General features: G+C 48.2%; 1 long non-coding RNA gene across 2 annotated transcripts; it reads left to right on the top strand.

Annotated features, from left to right (window-relative positions):
• The first annotated feature begins 6 nt into the window (after positions 1-6).
• LOC121026619 (uncharacterized) lies at positions 7-3,987 on the top strand. Of its 2 annotated transcripts, XR_005788406.1 has the most exons (3): positions 7-1,308; positions 2,174-2,380; positions 2,539-3,987. It is a non-coding gene; the product is annotated as an uncharacterized LOC121026619 (long non-coding RNA). The 2 variants fall into 2 exon arrangements; XR_005788405.1 differs by having other exon boundaries at positions 7-2,380.
• The last annotated feature ends 1,283 nt before the right edge of the window (positions 3,988-5,270 follow it).

Genomic DNA, 5,270 nt, shown 5'->3' with positions numbered 1-5,270 from the left:
TGGCTGCCTGCTTCTCCTCATACACCTCCCTTCCTGTGTCAGACCTACTGTGTATACAAGGGGAGAATTAAATGAGAGGGAGGCTGTTGTTTTGCTCAAACCCCTGAGCGCCCTCATCCCTGAGCGTAATCTGATACTTGGTGTGAAGTACAACAGGGACTTCCTTTTGATAATGGTGATAGCTGGGTTTGCCTTATTGGCCTTTTTGCTGATTGACTCTTGATATTGACTTGAATTTGGTATCTTAGCTCACGTAGAAACGATTTAATGACTCATATCGGTGACACGTTGGAGGTCTGTAAAATGTACTTTGATTACATTTAGACCTGTGAAAGATCCACTGCTGGTATTTGGGTTTGACTGTCCTCGGTACTGACAGGAAAGCAGACTTCAGGAACGGGGACCCTCAACCAGCCTCACCAATCCTGACTTTTGAGACAGAGTCCTAGATCTTGAACAAAATCTAAGTGTGGAATGAAGGTGCTTTCATGACTTGCCCATTGCCTGTAGGATCCTAGGGGCATTCTTGCACATTGAGAGCAGATTCTCCAATGTGTAGGTAACCAAATGTCCAATTTGTTCCCGTTGTTTCCTCCTCGGAGACCTAGGTTCAATGTCAGGTGGTAGGGACATTATGCAATGTGTGAAATGCTTCGGGAATTTGTTGTGATTAACTTAGCTCATTTTTCTTTTTAGCAGTTTTGGAACTTACTATGTTACCGACTACGAAGTCTCGTAGAACAGCCCAGCCATTGTAATGTGCATTTCGTGGTCTATTAAGTAGAACACAAAACCCGTTTGAATGATTTGTTACCCATCGTCTTGCGTGGTATGTCAGTGTCAGCAATTGGTGACAAAGTGAGAACACCACCACCCATTCCAAAGGTTTGTTACCCGCAATTGTGTATGAGTGGACGGTTTCATTAGTGAAGAGCGACACGGGAGTTCTGAGACACCCCTTCTCGCCACTGAGTGGTGATACCTCTTAACATAATATTTAAGAATTCCCCTGTGCTGGTTGATGAAGGCGGGATGCACCATGGTTCGTGCTGAGGGGACAATCAGCCAGCCTCTAAAGCCGCAGTCTCACCTTGTGGGTTGATTCATGCAGTTCCTGTCTTACATTCTCTTTCACTCTTTTGGCCTACTTCACACAGGCTGCATGATTGGGTCCTCTGGCCCCACCAACCACTTTCAGAAATTGCTCTGGATGAGGGAAAGAGGACGTTTGCCCCATCCACTCGTGTTGTGAGTTTCCAAGTGACCTAATTTTCCTGCAGCGGTCCCAAGCTGACCTTCCTTTCACAGGTAAGTCCCTTTGTAGATTTGTACAATCATCACCTCCCTCAGGATCTGTGATGGGAACGTCCAGTTCCGGTCAGCCGGTGGGCCCGTAATGAGAGGAGAGGACCCTGAACCGATAGTCAAGACCAGCCGTGCAGGTAAGAGCAACCTTAGGCTGTGTGAGGCCAGAGGTGTTGGGTGAATAGCCCTTGTCTCCTGTCAGCTGTACCTTTCTTCCAGACGGTGTGGAAATCCCATCCCTGAGTCTCTAACATGGGCGCATGGGCGCTTCCCACAAGGTCGGGGTCACTCCCTAGACACTACTTGTTAACTCCGTGGTAGAGACTCCACGTCTTGAGTCAATTTCCTCAAGGAGTCAGTGGCATCTTTCTTCCAGACCTTCTTCGTGTTCCTCTGCTTACTGTTGCGTGCCACTGTTACACACGCGTTGGCTTTATTAGAATGCCAGATGCCCAGAAAACCCTGATCTTGAGCCTTTTTATCCTTTTGGTAATCGCTTTCTACTACCATGCAGAAGCAGGATGGACTGGATGGGATGGTCAGACACAAACTTCAGGAACTCCGAGATTGTGGGAGCACTGCTCAGGTGCATTTCTTCAGGTCTGAATGTAACTTTTTAAAGTCATGGATCTGAATCAATTGAAAGCCAGGAGTACCTAGGAGAGGCGAGAAAGAGGAGACCTGTACACCAAGTGGGTGCCAGAGGGTGGGTGACAGTCTCCCGGCCCACCCCCGCTGGGGTGGGTGGGCGGGCATTTATGTGGCAGCCGTCCCAGAAGCACAGGCTAACAGTTCAAGCAACATGCGGGTCAATACTTCTTTGCAGGTTTCCCCTTCCGTACATTCTAGCTATTTTTTGGCTCTGCAGATGTTGCCGAGACCGTGTCACCCATCGTGTTTCGTTCACAATAAGTTTCCAGTATGTGAGTCTGAAAGACCCTCGGCCCTTTCTTCCTGTCATCTCTGAGCCTCAGCTTCCACATCTGCAAAATGGAAATGACACCTTGCTCTTGCTCTCAGGCGTGGTGTGAAAATCAAGCGTGATCGTCTTTATGAAGGGCTCAGCACACAGGAGGTACTGAAGAAATTAGGACACGGTTTCCAGAATGTGTTTATGGGAGCAAAGGATCATGGCTTGGTTTAGATCCTCTTGCCACCTGTGCAGACCCCACTTGCACTTGATTTCTTGAGCCTTTTGCTGTAATTTCAGCTACGTTTTGTTTCCTTTCACAGGGCCAGCAACTATTCTCAGAGGGTCTTGGGCATCTCTTTGGAAATGGACCTCTTTAACTCTGCTGTGATGCCAGGAGGTAGCCCAGCATCCCAGACCCTGCCTTTCTCTGAGCTGCATTCTTTCCTGGCTGCCTTGGACGTCTGACATTGAAGCTGATGTCACTCAGCGTCAAGTTGGGGCTGGAGGGTGCTCGGTAACTGGCAGTGCCCAAAGGTCTCCTGTCTTTCCTTCTCTGTATAAAGTTACTTCTTTTCTGGGCAGGGGTTAATTTGGTGCAAATCAGGTGAAGACTTTGACGGTTGGGTGTGAGAGTGTTAAGCATAAAGACGAATGGCTCTAAGGTGCATTCAAAGACCCTCGGGACCTCTAGAGTCAGACACACCTCTGGTTCCTCTATTGCTTTGTTCGCACCAGTTTTATCCAGAAGGTGGCATCGCAGAGCCTGAGGTGCACTCCCCAAAGTCCAAAGGATCCACATTTCTTTGTGGTTAGACACTAACGTATGTAGCCTTTACACAGCATGTTGACATTTCAAAGACTTTTCATTTATCCCTATACTTGGTTCAGTTACTTTCAAGCCGTGGGAGATGGGGGTCCTTACGACTTCCTACCCAGTGAAAACCTGAGACCTGAGGTACTTAGAAAACTCTGTGCCCCAACACATGTTCCTTCCCCAGGCGGCAGGTACAAAGGTGAACAAGAATGGCTTGTTTGCTTGTGGAAAGCAGTTGTACAACTTAATAACTGTGATGCCTCCTCCTTCTGGCACACACACTTGTGCCCGCCCACTGCCCATCAAAGTCATGTTGGGTCATTTCATTGGGGGGAGGGATGGGGAAGACGTAGATGAATGTTTTATGGGTAAGTCTTCTGAGTACTGGCACTTCACAAAATAAGTCCCAAGGTGGACGCTTCCAAAAGGGTGACTGTTTAATTGGTGGCGTCTCAAACTCAGGACCCTGAGGGAAAGACAAGGTGACCCTCCCAATTCAAGGTGGGGTCTGGCTTGGTGGCTCTTTCCCAGGAGTCCACTCTGGAGCCTGCCACATCAGTTGCGTTATGAGGCCTGTACTCAATGAATGTGTACTTCCCAGCGGGGATGTTAATGAGTTATGAATTCTTGGTGTGAAGTATTTCATGTCAAACCCTGTTAGCCTGAAGTGGATTTTCATTCCTCTTGCGTATGTCGGTGACAGAAAGGGAATGGATATCGAACACCTGAAGGTAAGGCCTTTGCACTTGTGCTGCCGAAGGAGCGCGAGGTAAGGCCTTTGAAATGGAGTGGATTCGTTGTTACACTGGTTCCCTGTTATAGGCGCACGTTTCCACGGATGAGTGTTATTTCATTGGACACATGTACCACATTTTCTTTATCCATTTCTACTGTGGATGGATGCTCACAAGTCTCTCATGTCTTACACGTTGAGAATAATGCTGTAGTGAGGATATGGGATGAGTATGTGTCTTTGACATAGTGGCTTCCTGTCGTTTATATAAACGCCCAGATACGGGATTGATACATCATATAGGAGCTCAATTATTACTTTTTTTTTTAAATTTTTTTTTCTCAACGTTTATTTATTTTTGGGACAGAGAGAGACAGAGCATGAACGGGGGAGGGGCAGAGAGAGAGGGAGACACAGATCGGAAACAGGCTCCAGGCTCTGAGCCATCAGCCCAGAGCCCGACGCGGGGCTCGAACTCCCTGACCGCGAGATCGTGACCTGGCTGAAGTCGGACGCTTAACCGACTGCGCCACCCAGGCGCCCCTCAATTATTAATTTTTTGAGAGTCCATCCTACTGTTCTCCGTAGTGCTACCCAACGTGGGGCTGTCAGGTTGTCAGACTCCCTTTACAAAGAAGCTGAAAGAGTACGTCTACCATGCAGAGCAATGGCCTACTAGGAATCACTGGGAATCCTCATGTTGTGTACGGGAATGTGGTTGCAATTGTATCCAGGCGTTTCCATCAAAACTTCCTGCACTCTTCTGGTGATCATACCTTGCCCGTGGCAAGAAGACGAGCGGCGTGTGGGGGCTGTCAATGAACCTTCCGTGAGGCAGGGGACGTTTCGATTCTCATGGCCATGTGCAGATGTTTCTGGATATCCGGGAACCACCTGGGTCCGGTGACCAGGTTAGAGGATTAATCCTTCCTATTTTGTTTCCTTGTGATGTTTCAGGCTTTTGATTTGTCTTGATTAATGAAACCTGGGGTCTAGAAGGGATATGAGTGTTTACTGAAACTTGACAGTGGGGGTCGAGGGTCTTCATGTGAACGTGTGGTAGGCATTGTACGTTCAGGGGCAATCGCAGCCTCTGGGGCATGACAGATATTAGGTCCCAGGGAAGAAATGGGTCATGTCTGCTTCTCAGGCTTCCAATACAAAGAAGCTAAAAGAGTTTGTCTATCATACAGAGCAATGGCCTCTTAGGAATCGTTACGAATCCTCATGTTGTGGATGGGAATGTGGTTGGAATTGTATCCAAGCGTTTCCATCTAAGCTTTCTGCACTCTTCTGCTGACCATACTCTGCACATGGCGGGAAGAGGAGTGGCGTGTGGGTGCTGTCAATGAACCTTCCATGAGGCAGGGGACGTTTAGATTCTCACGGACATGAGTTGATGAGCTGTATGTCCGGGAGTCTCCTGGCACAGGTGTCAGCGTGGAGGATTCATCCTTTGGCCTTTGTTTCTATACACCATTTTGGGCCATTCATTTCTCCTGATT

This window comes from Herpailurus yagouaroundi, unplaced genomic scaffold, assembly GCF_014898765.1.
Source record: "Herpailurus yagouaroundi ecotype Mexico unplaced genomic scaffold, PumYag 147620, whole genome shotgun sequence".
NCBI classification, from domain to species: domain Eukaryota; kingdom Metazoa; phylum Chordata; class Mammalia; order Carnivora; family Felidae; genus Herpailurus; species Herpailurus yagouaroundi.
This window is presented reverse-complemented; position numbering and strand designations above follow the sequence as displayed.